Source organism: Hermetia illucens, chromosome 4 (genome assembly GCF_905115235.1).
Source record: "Hermetia illucens chromosome 4, iHerIll2.2.curated.20191125, whole genome shotgun sequence".
NCBI lineage: Eukaryota > Metazoa > Arthropoda > Insecta > Diptera > Stratiomyidae > Hermetia > Hermetia illucens.
This window is the reverse complement of record NC_051852.1, coordinates 119,048,533-119,070,447: the sequence shown is the minus strand read 5'-3', so window position 1 is coordinate 119,070,447 and position 21,915 is coordinate 119,048,533. Positions and strand designations below refer to the sequence as shown.

General features: G+C 40.0%; 1 protein-coding gene and 1 long non-coding RNA gene across 4 annotated transcripts in view; one reads left to right on the top strand and one right to left on the bottom strand.

Annotated features, from left to right (window-relative positions):
• Positions 1–21,915, bottom strand: part of LOC119653456 (glycerol-3-phosphate acyltransferase 3-like) — a 90,884-nt gene that overhangs the window by 27,768 nt on the left and 41,201 nt on the right. The window lies entirely within an intron of this gene.
• Positions 2,859–7,653, top strand: LOC119653457. The gene is made up of 3 exons (XR_005249699.1): positions 2,859–2,971; positions 3,059–3,270; positions 7,178–7,653. It is a non-coding gene; the product is annotated as an uncharacterized LOC119653457 (long non-coding RNA).

Here is a 21,915-nt window from a genome sequence, read left to right as displayed (position 1 = left end):
GGGCTCCCCGTACATGTGAATGGAGGATGCAAATTTTTTTTTCACAGAATGTAGCCATGTAGGGTATCAAATGAAAGGTCTCAATTAGTACTTTTCGAATCTGGTTCAATATTTGATATTAGATGAAACATAGGGGAATGAGGGTTCAAAATATGACCGACAAAAAGTGTAACAGGTCTCGTTCTCAGAACCTATCCAACCGAAAAATCTAAAAAAAATCACAGTGGTGCATCCCTACGAAATCTAGGCCTCAAAATATATCCGGTTCCGATATCTACACAAATAAAGTTAATAATAGTATATTTCCACATTTTAGAAATTTACCCGGCACCCCCCCTTCTGTTCATCACAGAAGTACAAACTTTGGCATGCCTGTAACGAAGAATATAATGCACAGTTTGGTCGGTTATAGGGGGTGAAACTTTACAATTTTTCGTGAATTTCGTGCACTCTACAACCTGCATGACGTCATCATGACATATCAATTCGTCAGTACCACAACGAAATGAGTTCTTATGAATTGGGTCGCAGAGAATTATTTTGTTTTAGTTTTTTAGTTATTTGTCAGCCAGACATGTGTGTATGTAGGTATATAATATATGCGTGCTAATGAACTTTGCGGGTAGTGGCTAATTCAAATAGATATAAGAAGTAAATCGGAAATATGGGTACGATCAATTTATAATATATACGTGCATATATGTGTACAGTATTCGGTAATAGGCAGTTTGTTTGTTTAGGGTGAGCGTGATATCTATGGCTGCAATATGTACGTATGTCTCGTAGTTTGGAAAAATATGAAGGATTATGTTGGATTTGTAGCTATATACGGACAGAAAAATGTGCGTTGAAGTTTCTTCCATAAGATGAACACAAAACCTTTATACTCGAAGCGCGAGCTTCCGGTATTCCGACTTGTTTTAATATGGAATGGGCTCAGGCAGGAGCTGGTCGCAATGCTCTTCAACTAGGCCTTTGAGCACATTGTCAGGAAATTCCCAGTTGCAATGCAACTTGTAGCGTATGACAATAACATCAATAACTTATCGTTCCGCCCTCTGTGCCAAAGAAATCTTCCTGAAACTCGACCATATCTAAGGTGGAAGGATTACGGACCAATGAAAAAACAAGTCGGAATACCGGAAGCTTGGCGCTTCAGGTAATAAGTTTTATGTTCATCTTATGTGCGAACTCTCTATGCACGATTTTCCATTCGTACATAGCTAAGAATATAATCTCTTAGATATACATATGTACAATATCAACGACATAAATACTGTTTTCATCCTAAATAAACAAACATTGTCTATTATTGCATTGATAAATTGATCTAACACATCTCCACGCATTTCCACTTTATCCGTGCACAAAAGCACGTAGGTAAATTAAAACCCTCTGGCGACCAGTGTCGACCATGTCTATTATATTGGTTACTACCCGCACATGTCTCTCTTGACAAATAACTTCAAATAACTAAAAAAAGCCAAAAAGGGAAATTAAAATATCCTCATAGACCCACTGTTCACTTCATATGATGATGACGTCATAAATGTAATAAATTTACCTGAAATGCGAAATTTTGACCTTCTATAACTTTGTTAATAATTGTTGGATTGCCTTCAAACTTTTCAGAATTATATCCTATATTATCGCTTATACTGCTGCTGGGATGAACTTAAGGAGGTTATCCGGTATATTTCTAAAACATAGCAATATACTATTATTAACTTTATTTGTGCAGATATCAAAACTGTGTGTATTTTGAGATCAAGATTTCATAAAGATGCATCACTGTGATTTTTTTTTCAGATTTTCCAGTTGGATAGGTTCTGAGAACGAGAGCTGTTTCACTTTTTGGAGCACTCATTTTGACCCTTATCTTCCCTATGTTTTACCCAATATTAGAATTAAGACCAGCCCCCCTTTCGCATGTATGGGGATCCCCCTTCAAACTTAACACAAAATGGCGTCACTCGCTGCATGTAAAGGGGCATACAGACCACATAGTCTCACCAAATTTCTTGATAATCGATTCAGCAGTTCCCGAGTAAATCGGGTGTGACAGCCAGACACACATTGAATCGATTTTAATAAGGTTTTGTGTACAGATGGGAAATTTACGTTTTCGACTCACGTTTCTGGAAAAATACCAAGCACCTACGAAAGGAAGATGTTAAGAAAAATCTTTTTAGCAGTTTGGGACGATGATGGATAGCGAATTAGGTATAACAAATGATATAACCGACCCGTAAATCTCTACGGAGATAAAATTGCGCATGCTTCAATTGGCTGGCATTGTTTAATAAATGAACGACTTGGGAATATTCAAAAGGGTATGGTATTCAAATCGAAAATCTAGAGAAAAATGATGGAAGGACTCATCCGATTCCGACAGCGTATCTTCGATAACCATGTATAAGCAACTGGTGGATATGATCACTGAATTGAGAGGACTGGAGGTAATTCATTCTGAAAACTAACTCCAATAAAAGTTACTCCTTTATATTTGTCTTCATGAATACCAGCTCCGTATTAGAAATCAACCGTAGTACCGATGAGGATAACCATATCCTCGAGTTAATATTGATTTAACCGACAATCCCTTTTCTTTCCTAGGAATAGATATTGTCTTAAAATCAATGCTTATCTTTCCTTAAGTTCCGAAAAAAATGGTACATTTCTCTCCTATTAACTATCATTTCGAACAAGAGTTCGTCCGAAGGTATTTTTGCAGGTTTGTGTTCTCTCACGTAGAAAAGGTGAAGTTATATTAGATGAAAACTACCGCCTAATATCACTATTTTCCTCTATCTCCAACATTTTGATAGGTTACTTCAAAAATTGTTATTCGGCTTATTTTTATCACTTCGTTTTGAAAGTGTAGTTGAAATGTCATCAGTGACAATGCTAAAATATCTTTCTCGAGAAAATCGTTGTCAGAAACATGCCGTGCTTGAAAGCTCTATTATATGTACGTAATATTCACCAATGGTTTGACAATCATCTTACCTTGTCTGAAATGATTCGCTATATGTATACGCCTCTTTTACCTTTTCAGGCTTTCTCCCGTTCGGAAGCGGAGTCGACTCTATTATGCCCTGTCAAAGGCCTGATTTCCATGTAGTTGCGAGGCTTCCAAATCACCATCCAGCGTATCAAGCCACCGTAATTTCGGCCGTTTCCCATCGATTTCGATGTTCAGGGTGTAAACTATGGGGAAAGATGGGGTCCGGAGTGGAAATTGTAGGGGTCTAGGGCAGACCAATCTTGGTAAGTGAACTCTCGTATCGCGAATTACGTAACCATACCATCGAACACGCCCCTCTTGCAATTTTTTCACGATCCGTGCAGCCTCATATCTATCGTAGTTATCCTCATTTCGGATTTGATCATGCCGTGTTATGTCACTAGTCCAATGCAACATCTTCGTTTCCATTACCTCGGGGCGCGGTTTATTAGCTTTTTTAGTTGGCTAACATTCAGCACCATACAGGGTGACTGACACTTTCTCCAGGTAGCGCCAACGCGTGAAGTAATTTCATAACGCAGTTCACCAGTGGTAGATAGCATTGATCCGAGATATTTAAATTGCCCAGTTTTGGGCAGGTCATTGCCACCCGAGATCAGTTTAGCTATGAAATGTTAGCAAAACATCCTCCGCATAGAGCAGCGTATAAGACGCTGTACTTTGGATGTTCCGTATAACTGTGTCCATTACAATAACAAAGAAGAGTACTGAGAGGACACTTCCTTGATAAATACCAATAGGGACACGAAGCTGTTTTGATATACTCGTTACACTTCGCTATATATACGCATATGCATTGAAAATACCCCGGAGACGAATTTGTCATGATGTCAGATGGATACCAAGACCCAGTGACCAATCGTGCCATTCTTTAACCCTGTGACCTAAGACTTCATTCAAAGGATATCCTATTCATTGATTATTGCTTAAAAAAGGACAAAAACTAATTCAATTTGCTACTATTGAACATTTCAATAACGATATAGCTCTCGCTCTGTCCACTTTTTTAAATTTCCAAATCAAATTCAGATGCATCGCGTCAAAAAAGACCAGTTAGCAATGTTTTCTATCCTCGAGTGCATTCCTTATCTCACAGAGGATCCTGTGAACTTGCTCGATTGCTCGGTGCTGCTCTTGAAAGCCAAACTGGTGCTGAGGAGTCACTTTCTTTTCCACTAAAATGGTATGATCTTGAATTGGAATTTTTCGAACACGTTTGAGGAAATGCGGAGCAGACTTATGGGCCATCATTGTAATTTCTGTAAATTTCCAAACGTTGGAGTAGATACAGCATTACGCTAAATATATAGGTCACGTAGGTAATTGGGATCCCCGAATGTCCCTTCAATGTTTTTTAACCGTGATGACAATATTCCTTGGAGCTTTCCACTTGTTCTTTGATGATTCGAGTTCCCTGGTTTGAGATAAGAAGCTTTTTTTTCGTATAACCATAAATACATTTGGAAGTCTAATTTTCATTTGCGGTAAACTGGGTACGAAATTTTGTCCAGCTGCCGTCTACTGATCTTAGTGGCGATTCGCATGGAACAGGTTTCCTCATCCTCTTAGTAGCTTTCTACAGGGAAAAGCCAGTTGATGTAGTGGGGGAAGCTTCATGGATCGGTTAACTTACTCTGGCTAATTGTTTTATAAGTCTGGAGATTTGTACGCCACTTATTCTAACTTACGTTTTGCTTGGACCTATTCTTTTCTATACGGTGTACTATTTTTTGGAAGATAGGTAACACATGGGCGTGGAATCGAGAGTTGAATAGGCAAAATCATTGTTTCCTTCAATTTTAACAGGACTTTGTCTACTTCGGCTTTTGTTGTCAAGGGGAACCTGATTTATAAATGAGGACTTAGGTGCATTCATAAATCCAACTAGTTGCTTGATTTGCTGTTTGCGTCCCACTTTCATTACTTCTTATAGGTACGCACGCAAAGTTTCATAATAACGGGCTAGTGGTATGAGAATGTTCATAACAAGGCTCTCATGTTATTTGCTCATGCTTAACATTTTAAGTAAAACCAAAACAAGTCGGGAAACCGGAAGCTGGGCGCTTCAGGTATGAACTATCCCATTTGTACGTAGCCCGTTATGTATATGCATTTAGCATGTCTGACTACCCACTTTAGTATGATATTGATATTTATTTGCAGTAAATTTACAGGATAAAGTCAACTTTGAACTACTGTAACTTTGTTACTAATAGTATGATTTTGATCAAACTTGGAGATAATATGCTTCATATTATATTTTATACTACTACCAACTTTTATCACTCTGAGATAAACTTAAGGAAGGTTTTACTCAATTTTCCCAAAAACATGGTAATATACTATTATTAACTTAATTTGAACAGACATCGATATGGAGAGTATTTTAAGGCCTGGGCACCATATAGAGGCAGCTTCATTATTTTTTTCAGATTTTTCGGTTGGGTAGTTTCTGAGAATGGGTTCGTTAAAGAAATCATCACTTTCCCCCCCTCCCACTCCCTGCCTTTCCAATACATCGCAAAACTAAGACCAGCTCCGAAAAGTACTGATCGAGACCTTTCATTTGATACCCCATATAACTATATTCAGTGAAAAAAATTTGTACACCCCTCTTTTACATGTATGGGGACCCCCCCTAAATCTCAACGTAGAAGGATATCACTCACTGCATGTCCGGGAGTCCACAGTTCCCACCTTCTCCCCAAATTTCGTGTCAATCGGTATAGCCGTTTATGAGAAAAGTCCTTGTGACAGACAAAGACAGACAGACAGACAAACGGACAGAGAGACAGACAGACAGACATTGAACCGATTTTAATAAGGTTAGGTTTTGCAAACAAAACCTTAATAAAACAGGCTCGGGATTTTTCGTTGATCTGTTGGCTAATAAGTAGGTTGTCCAGAAGAGGCGATGTCTACTCTTATATCATGGGCTAGCGCATCTCACAATTTTCTTATCTTGGAAATTATCAATCTGAATTCCCAATTAGCATGGATAGCATTAGAGTCCCCAGCGGTAGTAGTGAGAAGCTAACTTAAACTTTAAAACGATAGCATAACCTACGTCCTGCTGAGCTAGGCTATGTCTTTGGAGTCTTCAACTGTAGATGTGCTGCTAGTGGTGATATTTGTCTCGGTGCATTGAAATCGCTGTTTAGGGTGTGACTTTTGCTTAATTGTGGCGTGGATTTATTCACATAAATGAATGGCGTGCTAAGAATGACCCATATATGTGGGGCACCGAGGCAAAATGCAGTTCTTATCGGTGATTTTTATACCGAATAGTGTCTCTCTTTCTGTTCAGTTGAGTCAAAAATTCACTACGGGGAATGTGTCTCAGCAGCCGTGAAGAGGCAATGGAAAAAATGAACACGGCTCTGCTCGAGAATTGAATTCACTGCGAACGAGGGATCAATGAACGTCTCAAATCTAAAATGTTTCGCATTGCCGTTCGCCCTGTCCTGAGTACCAGCCAGCTACCCGAAAATATGAATTCCGCCTCATGGCAATGGAGGCAAAGATGTTGCGTTGTGTCAATGGTATACCGGGTTACGATCATATCTGAAATAAAAATAGCCGCGTTTCATACGGGGTTGCACTCATCGTGGAAAAATCACGAGAGGCGTCTTAGATGGTATGGCCATGTAATCCGCATTGGGGGCAACTCATTAGCTAAGGTACGGCTTAATTCGATAGATGTGATTTCAAAATTTGTCAACTCCACCCGGAAAATAGCTAATGGGATTTATACTAGCTGACTTCACTGCTGAGCGGGATAAAGGCTAAAGAAAAAGCTCAGCAGTTGGGTGGATTTTGACCAGAATAGTGTCTTGAACGCTAGGAGTCAGGGTTACCTTAGCCAATATTACTATTATAATTTTCTCGGGATATCGAATTCTCATCTAACGATAAAGCGGATACCAGTATTTTCCATTCATAAGTTTCTGTGGTGATTCTAGATGTTTCAAGGGTATCTAACGTTTGGGTAATTCTTTTGTCTGAATTCCATTTGTGTCGAATTGCTAAGCTCATACTTACAACTTACAAAGCGGCATGCGTATATGTTAAATTACTGTGTCATCAATAAAAGTGCATAATTTACGCAATTGCATGAGTGGTTTTAAATTGCATTAACTACACTTCTAGGTATTTCGAGACTAATCTTCAAATCGATTAATGCAATCAATTGCAAAGTAAACAATCAAAAGGTCAACATTAGCTACAAAATACAAGATTACGATGACGTAACCGCACCTCTTTCAACATATTTAAAGTATCAATAGTACTTCACGCGGTATTCATGAATAGTCGTATCCAACGAAATTTCCAGCAGTTAGATAACCGAGTTATCAGAGAAAAAGAGTGTGAAGCAACTACAAAATCAAATCTTGGTATACCTGACAACCTTTGGTTTCGAGGCAGCAGTAAAGTTTACCTCATTGAAATGGGCAAAGTCGAATTTCATGTGGGTAAAAAGCAAATGAAGGTACAAGTGTACAAGTACGAGTACATAGAAGTATGCATAATAGATGGAATTTTTGTTTGTTTAGATTGAAAGTGTTGTGTGAATTAATTAATGCTTTGTTGACAATTTTGGAATGGATTGAATTTACTTTTGTATCCGGTCGTATTGAATTGAAGGATACGATAATTCCGCTTTCTACTGATCTCCTTAAGTTTCTCCAATTGAAAATTTAATGCCTTCTGTGTAAGACATAATTATAAAAGTAACAATTTGTGCATTGCCGTTTGAAGTTTATTTTAGCCTGAATTTAAATTGCAAATAGTACTTTTCTTCGTTAGCTTTTGTCCCTTTTCGTAGCTAGGTTAGTTCTAGTGGGTCGAATTCTTGATTATACGTTTGGGCCGAGTGGAGCCCAGTGGCTCTCAAATCAATATTCAACGTGCCAAACTATTGTTTGAGGTCTCGAGGCGCGAATTACATGTGCAAACCATCGTAGACGCCTCGCTCGCGTTTTCTTTCACAAACCGTGCGATCCCAAGATGTCACTGATCCAGGGAAAAGCATTGTCTTTGAGAGTCGGCTAGCACTCGGAACTATACAGGGGTTTCGCTTCATGACGGTAGAAATTTCAATGGTGGAGGAAAATTGGATGGAATAAACACTCTCTTTCACCGTTACAGAATTATAGCGTTTTTCGTGAATAGTGTTAAAGAGCTTGACCATCCCAAAAAATCACAATTTCCCACTCCCTCAATCATTTGAACCAAGATCTGATACCATTTTCGGAAACTTCATAAAAATTCTTAAGTAGTAAGGTGAATTTTCAAATTACGCGGCCAACGTATATTCGAGTATCGAAATTTTTTGTTGTTGTGCATTGATATACATGTCCGTAACATATGTGCGCAGTTTCAAGTAGATAGTATACTTAGTTTGTTTTTGGCAGATAGCAAAGTTAGACGTGTAGACGTTTCTATTATTACAAAAAATGGAGCAAAGAATTTGCATTAAATTTTGTGTAATAAATGGAATCAAGCGCCCTGAAACACTTAAGACGTTGACAGTGGTATATGATGAGTTACCTCTAAGTACAAAAAATGTTTACAAATGGGACAAGCTCTTCCAAGATGGCCGAGAAGATATCAATGGTGAACCTCGCTCTGAACGTCCCAGCACATCAATAACCTATGATAACGTCGAAGCTGTGAAGAAAATTGTTTTGGGAAATCGTCGAATTACTAATAGAGAAGTTGCTGAGGATGTTGGCATATCAGTTGGTTCGTGTCAAAAAATTGTTTTCCGATATTTTGGGCATGAGACGTGTAGCAACGAAGTTTGTCCCCAAACTGCAAAATTTTGACCAAAAGAACCGTTCGCAGGAGCATTGCTCATTAGTTGCTGAATGACGTCAACGACGATCCAGATATGCTCAAAATGGTCATCATTCCTGTTCCCAAAACTGAAGAAACCTATGAAAGGGATGACGAGATAAAGGCTGCATCGCTGGAAGAACTCAAAGCTATACCAACAAGTGCTTATCAGCAATGCTTCAAGGACTGGAAAAAACGCTTGCACAAGGGTATTATAGCGGAGGGGATGACTTTGAAGGAGACAATATAAATATTGATTAATAAATAAACATTTTTTTGTAAAAATAAAAATTCACTTTACTTTTTGAACAGATCTCGTATATACATATTTTCACAGAATATGGTCATTTAGAATATCAAACGAAAGGGGTCAGTTAGTACTTTTCGATCTTCTTTCTATTATTGGATGAAATACAGCGGAGTGAGGTGAAACACGTCTCGTTCTCAGAACTTATAGAACCGAAGAATCAGAAAAAATCACAGCAATGCATCTCTATAAAATCTAGGCCTCAAAATATATTCCATCACGATATCTGTACAAATAAAGTTAATGATAACATATAACTATATTTTAGAAATATTCCCGAAAACCCCCCTTAAGTGTATGTTAGAAATATGAAATTTGGCAATATAAGACACAATTCTGGAAAGTTTGAAGGCAATTCAACTATTACTAACAAAGTAATAGAAGGTCAACATTCTGTATTCTACGTGAATTCATTGTAATCCAATGATTTTGAGCTCGTCATCGTTATTTGGTTGCACTAATTTGAGGAACAACTCGCCCCGCCGCTAGTAGATGCCCCCTGAGCTGAAATACAAATAGTTGTCTCATCTGGCGACACTTACAACACTTCGATTAGTTCAAAATACTTGCGAATTATTTTCAAAGAAATATAAAAACAGTCGTAACTGTAAAAATTTTAATATTTACATTAGAGCAGGTTTAAATATGTTTCAAGGCGCATGATCTACATTTCAAGGAATGAGAAGCAAACTTTTGGCTTCGAACGAAGAGAAAATTTACTTCGCAAGCAATTGCGGTTTCTAAAAACTAACTGAACTAAGGACGGCTTTCTTCAGCAGCTTTATGCAGACATAGGGGAGCTCTCTCCAGACAACATAGTCAGAGAGATGCTGAAGAGAGCTGGAATCGTGTTGCGCATTATATTTGGGCTCTTTTTATTGCGAAGAAGATTGAACTCGAACGTCGGAGGGACCGGATGGCAATGGGTTCCCTGAACTGACAAATCCCTTCCCCTTCCGTCCATGAAAGGAATTCCCTGACTTGAAGGCTCCCAAAGTCGGGAGAGCGAGAGTGCTAGCCCGAAGTAATATGTCCAACGATTCCAGGCTATCTCTCTGATGACAAGGAGGTGTTTAGTTGGTAGTCCGACAGCGTACTACTCCCAAAGAAAAGACAATATTTGTTTAGGCTGGTTTGACGATGAATGTAAGCTAGCTACGGAACAGAAGAATGCCGCATACCGAGTAATGTTACATTCTCAAAGAACGCGGGCACGCGCAGGGACTTATCACGAACTCCGTCAAGAGGAGAAGTGACTTAACAGACGGAAAAAGGAAACCTGGGAGAACCAACAAGTCTGTCAACTAGAAAAGTACGGGGAGCAAACGCACTAGGCGCGGAAGTTTTACCAACAAGTCAGCAAAATGAAGCCATATACACCTCGATGCTCATCCTGCCGAGACAAAGAGGGAAATCTGATTTCCGACAGAATGGGCATATTGGAGCGATGGGTTGGACACTTTGATGAGCTACTGAACAACCAGAACATCGGCGAGTTGGAGGTCCCGCCAACTGAAGACGGACAATTACTGTCACTACCAAGTATAGGAGAAACAGTCCGTGCAATTCATCGGCTAAAAAATCATAAGTCGCCAGGAGACGATGGAATTACAGCCGAATTAGTTAAATATGGAGGCGACCAGTTACACCAAGTGGTTCATCCACTTGTGCTCAAGGTATGGGACAGCGAATCAATGCCTGACGATTGGCAACGAGGCATTATCTGTCTTATACATAAAAAGGGAGATATCACACAGTGCAGCAATTATAGAGGTATCACGTTGCTGAGTACCATCTATAAGATATGCTCCTCTATTTTGCTAGGCAGGATAGCTTCATACGTCCACACCGTCATTGGCCCAAACCAAAGAGGCTTCACTCCAGGCAAATCAGCAACAGATCAGATTTTCTCTGTGCGGCAAGCGATGGAAAAACTGTTGGAATATGGACAACAGTTGCACAATTTATTCAGCACCATTTAAAGGCGCCTATGACAGCATAACCAGGGTAAAACGGTACACGGCCATGAGAGAATTCGGTATCCCGACGAAATTGATAAGACTGACTAGGTTGACCCTGACCAATGTGCGAGGCCAGATAAAAGCAGCAGGATCACTCTCAAGACCATTCGACATCAACAACGATCTACGACAAGGGGATACCCTATCATGCGTTCTCTTTAACCTAGCCCTCGAGAAAGTGATTTGTGATGCTGAGGTAGGTGCTGAGATTTTGGGGTGCACATCAATGAAGGCAAGACAAAGTATATGGTGGCAACGTCAGCACCGAAAACCAACCAACCAACATCAAACCGCACTGGTCAAACGGGAAGAATAAAGATAGGAGAATACAACTTTGAGACCGTTGATAATTTCTTTTATCTAGGGTCGAAAATCACCACCGATAACGGCTACGATGATGAAATTCACGCACGGTTGTTGTCAGCCAACAGAGCCTATTTCAGGTTACAAAAGCTGTTCCGCTCGAAACGTCTCGCCATAGGGCCAAAGCTCTTAGTGTACAAGAGAATGATCTTGCCAGTCCTGTATTCCTGGGAGACTTGGGTTCTTAGCAAGAAGAATTGCGAACTCTTGGCCGCGTTCGAGAGACGAATCCTCCGAAGAATTTTTGGCCCCTTACATGAGGATGGACGATTCCGTAGCCTACATAACGAAGAAATCTATGAGCGATACTATGACCGTTAGATTATGGACAAAATCCAGCTCAATAGGTTACGTTGGGCGGGCCACTTAATCTGTATGGATGAGGATGATCCAACCCGGAAAGTCTATAAGGGCAATATCTATGGTAGAAAAAGAAGACGAGGCAGACCCTGTCTGAGATGGAGCGATGGTGTAGGTCAGGATGCCAGACAGCTTTTAGGGATATCGAATTGGTGGGCCTCGGCGCAAAACCGGGATGTATGGAGTTCCTTATTAAGGCAGGCTTAGACCGGATATCCGTTGTTGTGCCGTTGGTGATGATGGAGACATGCATGACGTCATCTTCATATCAAGTGAACTTATATGAATAACGGGGCCCATCGGGACGTTTCAGTTTTCCTTTTGCTTATCCTGCTGATACAAAGAGGGAAATCTTATGTTCGGCTCTTTGGGTGTATTGTAGCGATAGATTGAGTATTTTATCAATAGCCACGATAACAAACATTTTCTTTTAATAAAAGAAAAAATAAAGTCGTATCCAAGCTTTCTTGTAAATCATTTTATTGCAGATACAATATCTGTATTTATACTGTAACTATTTCTAAGAATATTTATCTGGAAATCTGAAAAGAAAAAATGGTATCAACGTTTGATTTTCATTAATTGCACTTCGAACCAGTTTTGATTTACTGATAAACCGGAAAACATATTTAGATGAACCACTTGCGCCCTGATTGCAGCAGGTTAAGCCAGAATTGAAATCGCCCCCCGCCATATAAAAATTGATAAATTATCACATGGGCTCATAAGCTAAAACGTTCCCCCATTTATCAGTACAAAGTTCTGTGATCAAAGGTACGTAAACTCGTTCGTAATTTGGTTTTTACTGTTTGAACAAATTATTGCAGTCAATATCCAAGGGCTTACACTGTAACATCCGCTCGTTCTGAAAACATGTGTTTAGATAACATTGCACCCTTTGTTTCCAAAAGGGAACATGAAGTTGCAGTCGTGCTTTACCTTTTCCTTCCTACGAGTATGGATAACCATCTGCTATATCATACTACGTAATCTTGCCTCTTATCTGTTCACGTGCTACTTTTTAATTTAGGTATCAGAACTTTCAACTTTCATACAGGTGAAAAATATTGCGTCATGTTTTTTAATTAAGCTGATTTGAATCAAATGTGAAAAGGTTGCTAGGAAAGCACCTTCGCCTTGACAGATTGTTTTTATCAGGAATACGATAACAGGTTTTTATCGAATTCAGACGAGACGGGAAGCAACAAAAAAGCTTATCAAACTCCCATATGAAATTAATCGTAACATAATAAAATGATAAAATGTTCGATGAGAAATTGATTTATATGAATGGATTATGAACGATAAAAACGGTGATATCTCAGGCACACGAATGCATAATGATAGCCTGCATGTAATACGTGAAATGATGTACTTGAGGATGACAAGCAAACAGGAAGTGAATGTACTTGGACTTAATAAACATTTCGGTTATGTACTTTGTGATAATAGGGGTAATCGATGTTCAGTATCAATATCAAAAATATGAATGAAAAAGTTTGATGTGGTCTTTCCAACAGTTAGAAGGGTTAAACGTAGTTTATTCCGTTTGAACGCGTTGATAGCCAAGATAATTTCGTTCTTATTGGAGGGAGCAGTCATCCACAAGAAGTGGAACTTCAATGAAAGCTATATGATTCAGAATCATGGCGATGTGTTCCTTCCGCCTTCTCAGCTGCTCGTGGATCCGAAGCATACCGTCAACATCTCTCAAAGGACCATTGAAAGCCTTATGACCTTCGGGGATGCGGTATACAGCATCGAAATCGTTAGTTTTTGCAGCACCTTTTGGTTTCTTGATCAGCTCAGTGGTAGGGTACGTTCATCGATCCGTTTCAACGTTCTGGTTGTTAGACTTGTTCTGTGACGATGTCACCATCTCTTCTGTTACTTGGATTCACCTCCCTAAAGTCCTAAATTTACTGCTGATTGTATTTTGATCGATTTGATTAAATGATCGTTGCTGGTGAGCCAAAACCCAAATTATCTTGTGGTAGGTCCTGTTTGCAATTGCTCAACACCTGATTCCCATTTGCTATCACTAGGCTTCTAAGAGTACAGCAGAACAGTGCCGAAAGAGGGAGATGAGTACTCTCCAGAGGCTCACCATCTCACTTCGATACCCTTTTGTCGAGGAGCTTGTGCACCTTCCTTTTAGTCGCTTTTGCCACAAGATTTTTCTCCTCTTTACTGGGACTGGGACATTGTGAATATCATGGAATCGTACTATTTTTTTGAGAGCGGGCAAGGTATGAACTTTCCGGAAGCGTTCTTTGTGTGGCTGGGTTGATTTCTGTAGACCCCAAAGAAAAGGGATCATTTTGACATTTATATGAAACAAAATTATCAGAAGATTTAATATCTTAATAACTATTATTAATTGTATGACAGTTTGTAGGCTGGAGAATATTTTCAGATTTAGATATTATATACAGGCATTATCATGATTTTATTTTAGTTTTCGGCTGGGTAGTTTCGGAAAATGGTTTTAAGTGATCATTTTCCGGCCTCCTCACTCCCCAAGTTTGAAACTGGTACCAAAACGAAAACCTGATTCGGAAAGTATTAATAGAGACAATGCTTGGTGAATAAAATTTGCACCCACCTTTTGGATGTATGGAGAACCTCCATAAACTGAACATAGAACGTGGGTGTTCACAATTTCAATCCCTCCACCAAATTATGAGACAAGAAGTGTAACCGTTTCTAAGAAAAAAGCCCATCGGCACTAAAGATTAAATTTTGCACAAAACAAAAAGGGATCAAGAGAACGTAGCCGCCGGTTTAGATAGAATTCCCAATATGGCCCTAAAAGGAATGAAGACAAAACTAGATGTTTGCTCAGGTATTTACAGCTTGTTAAAAAGAATGGTTATTCTGCACAGAGTGCAAGTGGCAAAAGCATATGTGGCACAATTTGATTTCGTGCCATATCTCGAATTTTCCGCCATCGGGCAACCCTCGACGGACCCTTCCAGTGGAATGTAGGGCATGGTTCCCATCTTCTTTGCGGACAGCAAACGAGGACGGCCACCGAGAACCGTTCCAAATATTAGCGTACTTATGCTGAAATAGAACAACTTCTTTGACGAACACAATCAGTGCAAGCAATCCTCGCGACACAGAAGGACGTGGCAATCGATAGAGTAGCAAAACTATTCGATGCAACGCCAGCTAGTGCAAACTAGTACCAATCAACAAGCAATGGCGTTGAAATTCGTCCAGAAATTAACTCTCTGCGCGACCGTCCAGAGAGCAACAATCGTTGACGAAGCGGTTTCAAACCTCGATCTAGCTTCTGATTTTGCAGTGAGCCACCAGCAGATACGTCCTGGTATCATCACGTCTATGGCTCCAAAGCGAGGAAGTCCAAAAGTGGTAGACCCTCGTCGCTACTTTTTTTGGGGCTTCAGGGCAGATTTCCTCGCAAATTGCGGCTTATTTGTGGCCTTGAAGACAGCCAGCTCATCGATGCAGAGACAGATTGTATACCTCGCGGACGTGTTTCCAGGTGCGACGTTCCGAGCGTTACCTTATATGAACCGGCTTTCCACCAGCTTTTAGCCGAGTTCCCGGAGATTACTCGTCCCGACGGACGTACTCGAGTAGTCAAAAATGCTACGAAACATTACATCGAAAGGACTCAAATCTTGACAGCTAGCAACAGATCGCTTTACCGCTGCACGGAAGCAGTTCGAAACGATGAGGCAACTAGGCGCGAGGTGTTCATAGACAGCTCCGCTTTATATGATTCCCAAGGACAATGGAGACTGGCGACCATACGGAGATTATCGACAGTAGGGAAGGCCATTGAGAAGACAGCCACCACCACCATTTGACCATGTTTATGCATTTAGTTTATCAGACCATTCACTAAGAATGACATTGACATTCAAAGTTTTAGAATGCAAGAAAATTGAACAAAAGTGACAATTTTGGCTTATTATAACTCCATTAGTAATGATGAGATTTCCATCAAACTTGGTAGTATCTTGCTCTAAAGTATAGCCTATATTATTGCAAAGGTGACCCCTTTCGGACCCTCGCCTCGCCTTTGCAACCAATGTCAAAACTATTATCGTAAAGCTTCGTAAAGCACTAATCAAGACTTTCATTTGATACCCAACACGACTACATTAGATGAAAAAAAATGTTCACCACCTTTTTGCATATATGGGGACCCCCTAAAATTCAAGGTGGAATTATGTTACTCCATGCATGGAGCGAGATTTACAGGTCCCATCTTTTATCCAAATTTCGTATCAATATAGGTAACCCTTTCTGAGATGTGAGGTGTGATAGGCAGACAGACGGATAGACCGACAAACAGTAAACCGATTTTAAAAAAGGTTTCGTTTAACATAAAACCTTAAAAATGTGTTTTCGGTGTGCCTGAAGTATACATTTTTGGCCATCTGGTCAACGGTTACGATGTTCGCCAACCATCTGAGAAGGTCGAAGCCGTCCGCAGCTATCTCAATCCGAACACCGCCAAGGAGCTATCGTCGGTTGGTTGTCGTCATCAACTTTTACAAGAGCTGTATGCCGGACTGTGCTAGGACCCAAGCACCACTCAAGGGCCTTCTTGTCGACAACATCAAAGGAAAGGCCGAAATTCGATGGACTCCTGAAGTTGAAGCGATTTTTCAGAAGGCACAAGATGACTTTGCGCAGGCTGCATTGCTCGCTTATCTTTAGGTTGGATACCTCCGATTTCAGCCATGGCGTGGCCTTTCAACAGCAAGTTAACTGAATCTGGGAACCCCAAGCCTTTTACGAAGAAATTTAGCCTTGCACAGAATTGCTACAGTGCTTTCGACTGAGAGCTGCTCGTTGGTTACCTGGGTGTCAAGCAGTTTAGATAGATGCTCGAGGATCGTGACTTTGTGATTTTGACAGATCACAAGGCCCTTACTTTCCCCTTCCATCAAAAACTCGACGAGGCTTCACTTCGCCAAGCTCGGCACCTGAACTTCATCGCCCAGTTTTCCACGGGCATTCGACACGTAGCTGGAAAGGAAAACATCGTGGCGCGACTATGCAGCGATTGCATGAAAGCAATGAGATGAAGAGGAGCCGAAGCAACTATTTGCGTCTTCATTCCAGCTGAAGGAAATATATATTCAAGGCGTGAACGTTCGAATATACTGCGATATTTTCACACAAGCTGCTCGACCATACATGCCTCCAACTTTCAGACGAGCGGTTTTCGAATCTAATCATCGACTATGTCATTCAGGCGTCAAGACAACGGCACAGGCTGTCGGCAGACACTTCATCCGTGTATCTAGTTCTAGCTTTCGAAAGTCACGAGACATATACGCTCACCTGTGGGTAGCTTATCACCACACACTTCTCACGACATAATTGTTATACCATGCTCAGAGGACAAGGGTGTGTAGACAGATTCTCTCGGTTCCCCGAAATGTTCCTGATATCAGACCAAGAAGCTGACACCGTTTCTTAGGTATTCTAATATGGCTGGATATGTCGGTTTGGCACTCCTCTTGGTAACTGATCAAAGAAGACACTTGAAATTACACCTGTTCAAATCACTTAGCCAGTTGACAGGTATGATTCATCTGCTACAACGCTATGCTCAGGCCAACGGACTTGTGGAGCGTTAACATCGATAACTTAAAGCTGCTATCCGATGCCACGAGAATGCGTAATGGACGTGCGTTTTGCCAACGGTTCTTCTTGGCATTCGCGTAATCCGGTGTGAGGATTTAAAAACGACTGGGGTTGACCTTGTTTATGGCCAACCTCTCCGACTTTCTGGTGAACTGCTTAGTCCATCAAATATCAACAATCATCTTTTATCTTTATCGTTTATCTTCCTTCATCATCGAGCTGCGTCACAATTTCCAGCAACTGAGGCCGACGATCCAGCGATGCCACGGTGAACACAAAACATTTATCTTCAAGAACCTCGTCGAAACATTTCTTCGTAAGACACGACGCCATCAAAGGTAAGATGAAAATGTCTGGCGTGTCTGCGCTGCCTTACGCAATTCTGAAACAAGGCCTGGCTATAATCCTCTTCAGAGCTTCTTTTTATGTTTTTGGGATAGCTCTGTCTTTGTGATTGACCGTAGTCAATCCGGATGGTCGTTCTTACAACCTCCAACATCAGCGACCATTTTACAATCTTAGATGAAGGGAAATGATGTTCGGTTGTGACTGTAAAGCATTCCATCGAAAAGTTCATGGCGATAAGAACGTTAAACTTTAACATGATTGAAGCCAAGGCGGGGTGAACTACGGCCTAACGATTTTATCAATCTAATTTGGATAATTTACCATACTGTTCCACGTGTGTAGGCATATTAGAAGATGTTGGATAACAATATAGACAAACCTCGAGATGTTACTATGGATTCTTAGTCTCGCAGTAATGAAGACGAAAATATTATTTTGGACCAGCGACGTAACACGCCATAATCATCTCGGGATTCCACCGATCGTCAAAAAATGACAAGAGGCGCTTTCGATGGTATCTCACGTAATTAACACTAACAGGAATTCATTTGCCAAGATTGGTCTGAAGTAATAGATGGGAAAAGACCAAAAGGCCGGCGGAAGCAACGATGGCTTGATACGCTGGACCGTGATTTGAAAGCTTCGTGACTGCATCTAGACCAGGCCTTGGGACAAAATAGCACAACCGATCAATACTAGCCGATCTGCTTCTGAATGGGACAAAGGCTGAAGAAGGCCAACAACAAGATTCACGCTAGTAGAAATCCGGTATGCGCGTTCTTGACTACGTATATGTATTCATGAAGTGTTTTTCCTAATTTAAACATGCCCTTAACGCATGTTTAGAAATACTTTTTTAAGATAGAGCATTTTGGGGTGATGAATTCGTGTTAAATAACATTTAATAGAGCCAGACTCGGTGTAATAACAAATCGTATTGCCGAAGTCGTGGAGAGAAGGGAGAAACCTATGAGCACCTCTTTTGCGATTGCCCAGTTCTAGCCAGAAACAGGCTGCGGGCGTTTAGTAAACTCAAAGAGATCCCTGGTCATAAGGTAAGGGAGCTGATATCCTGGCTCTGAAGATCTGAGTCGGCTGGATTCTGGATCCCTTGCACTTCTTACAGCAGTCAGGGTCTTAGGAGTTTGTGGCATCAAACTGGGTCTTACCTGAGTTTCTAATAGGACAATTTGGGATTTTGACTATTAATATCCTCTTTTAAGTTATAGTTCGATTTCGATTAGACAACTTTGAATTCCGCTTAATTCTTTGTCTTTTCGGCTACTTTATTTGGATTTATATTATGAGTTTAGGAGCCTCTATTATATATGGCAATTGTGATCATTCCTCTTTCTACGCTGACACCGCTTTCCTTCCTGTTGGTTGGGATGACCCTTCCTTTGAGAAAGCAGTGACAATTGACCCCAGATTTAAACACGGAGACAATTTATCAGGAATTCAGATTCGGAGACTATTTCTCAGGCATCACAACAGCAGCCTGAGTTAACTGATGTAGCGCATATGGCATACGGATATGACGATAAAAATGAACATGACCATCGGCAGATGAATGACTATTCGCCATTATGACGTCAGATCCGATGAAATTGTACGTTGTATAATTGAACGAAGACATATTGGTCAAATTTCTGCGTTTTAAATTGAGGTTCGACGTATAAAGGAAAATTATACATTTTGTAGCTATTATGGTTTGGAAGTTGCGAAGGGACTTAAAACAATCTTCCAGCTCACCCGGTGAGTTCGCATATTTTCAGGTCGAATTTGATTTACTGGAACTATTGGTAAGTTGGATATTTATACGAAGATTGGGTGCCTCCTGCTATCGGTTAGACCTACCTTACACACAGCGATCCCAAAGCTAAAAATATCATGTCCCACAGCGCAGTCACTAGAGTATTGTATGAAACTGACTCATCTGTGGTGGTTTTTAAAGTTAACATGTTGAATTCACCTGATCCATGACCGCATGGTTTGTAAATGCGCTGTCACCACTTTAATTGAATTTTCATACTACGAAATTTGGTATTTGCTGCTGCTGAATGACTTATAATAGGAAAGTATAATAGTCAAATAACTTACAATGAACTCCACATTTTATTTTCATCGCTTACCTGAAATGGAAAGAATTATTTATTAACAACAAACCAAGCAGAGTTATTTATTCATATTATAGCTGGTTATAGAAAACTCGTTTGCTAATACCTTTAGAACTGAATAAATCTTTTAATTTCATAGTACCCAGGATTCATTATCTGTAACCATGCAACCATGTAATGACAAGAAGCTCGTGAAATTTTGTGTTGCTAATGAAATTAATAGACACATACATACAACCACCTCATGACTCTTGATTGCATAATCAATCTATTGACCGTTGCAAACGACTGGAATAAACTACTGAACCCATAAAGTAAATTGCCTCGAGCATTTCTTTTCATAAATTGATAACCGAATCTTCTCATGTAGAGTAAAGTGAAAGGCAATTATCAATAGAATGGGAAAAGTCGTAAGATTTTTGTCACGCGATTTCTGGCGCGAGCTGAATAGGTCAATGGTCAATAATTGAAAAAATAAATATAATAAATATCGCTATCATTGTCCTTGATTTGCTTGTCTAGACATTCATGAAGGTGAGCATTAAGAATAAATTCTTACAACTTTTGCTTTGTTACATTTGGATACAATTTGTCAACGAGCTTTAAGCAATTCTACTAAAACAAACTTTATAATGAAACAAGTTTTGGGAGTCCGGTTGACAATCTTTATTTGTCTGAAAAACTGATTCATTGCTGTAGTTTTCATAGGTCGTAATGCAATGATCAATAAGTTCCTGGAATTTCTCCAGAACATTTAAAGTTCGAAATCGATCGATAACAATGCCCTTAAGACAGCACTTGATCTAATCCTTAAGTCTTATAAGTCTTATACTCGGTGCTTGGTATATCCATTAGAGCCCGCTTCGATTTTTCCATGCCTTCCATTCGGTTTCTGAAACTTGTCTCCCGTAGTGGTTTTTTGAATTGATTAGAGAGGAGGAAATCGCAGGGAATCACTGAATCAGTGAATTTGGTGACTGTTGAAGGATATTCGTAGCGGATAATGGCGCCATTGTACGACGTTGAGTTATTGTAGTACATATCCATGGGTAGTTTGCCAATTGCACTTTTTTCGATTACAGATTACTTGTCGGGAAACTGGAAGCTCGGCGCTTCAGGTATAAAAGGTTTTGTTTGCTTCTTCTGTGAGTATATTTGAGTGCAGAACTTTGCCATTTGCACGTAGCCCGTTATGTATATTCGTTTAGCATGTCAGCCTACTCACTTTAGTGTGATATTGATATTAAGTTGCAGAAAATTTACAGGGTAAAGTCAACTTTGAGCTACTGTAACTTTGCTTCATATTATATTGTATACTACTACACATTTTTATAACTCTAGGATAAACTTAAGGGGGGTTTTACTCAATTTTCCCAAAACTATGGTAATATACTATTATTAACATAATTTGAACAGATATCGATATGGACAGTATTTTGAGGCCTGGGTACCATATAGAGGCAGCTTCATGATTTTTCGGTTGGGTAGTTTCTGAGAATGGTTTCGTTAAAGAAATCATCACTTTGCACCCCTCCCACTCCCCGCCTTTTTAACCAATCTCAAAACTAAGACCGGCTTCGAAGTACTAATCGAGACCTTTCATTTGATACCCCACATGCCTATATTTGGTGAAAAAAATTTTTACACCCTCCCTTTATATGTATGGAAACCCCCCTAAATCTCAACGTAGGACGATATCACTCACTGCATGTCTGGGGGTACACAGGTTCCATCTTCCATTTCATGTCAATCGGTATAGCCGTTTCTGAGAAAAGTGCCTGTGACAGACAGACGGACAGACCGACAGACAGACAGAAATTGAATCGATTTTAATAAGGTTTTGTTTTAAAAACAAAACCTTCAAAAGGCGTAAACTGAGTAAATAGGACTACCACATGA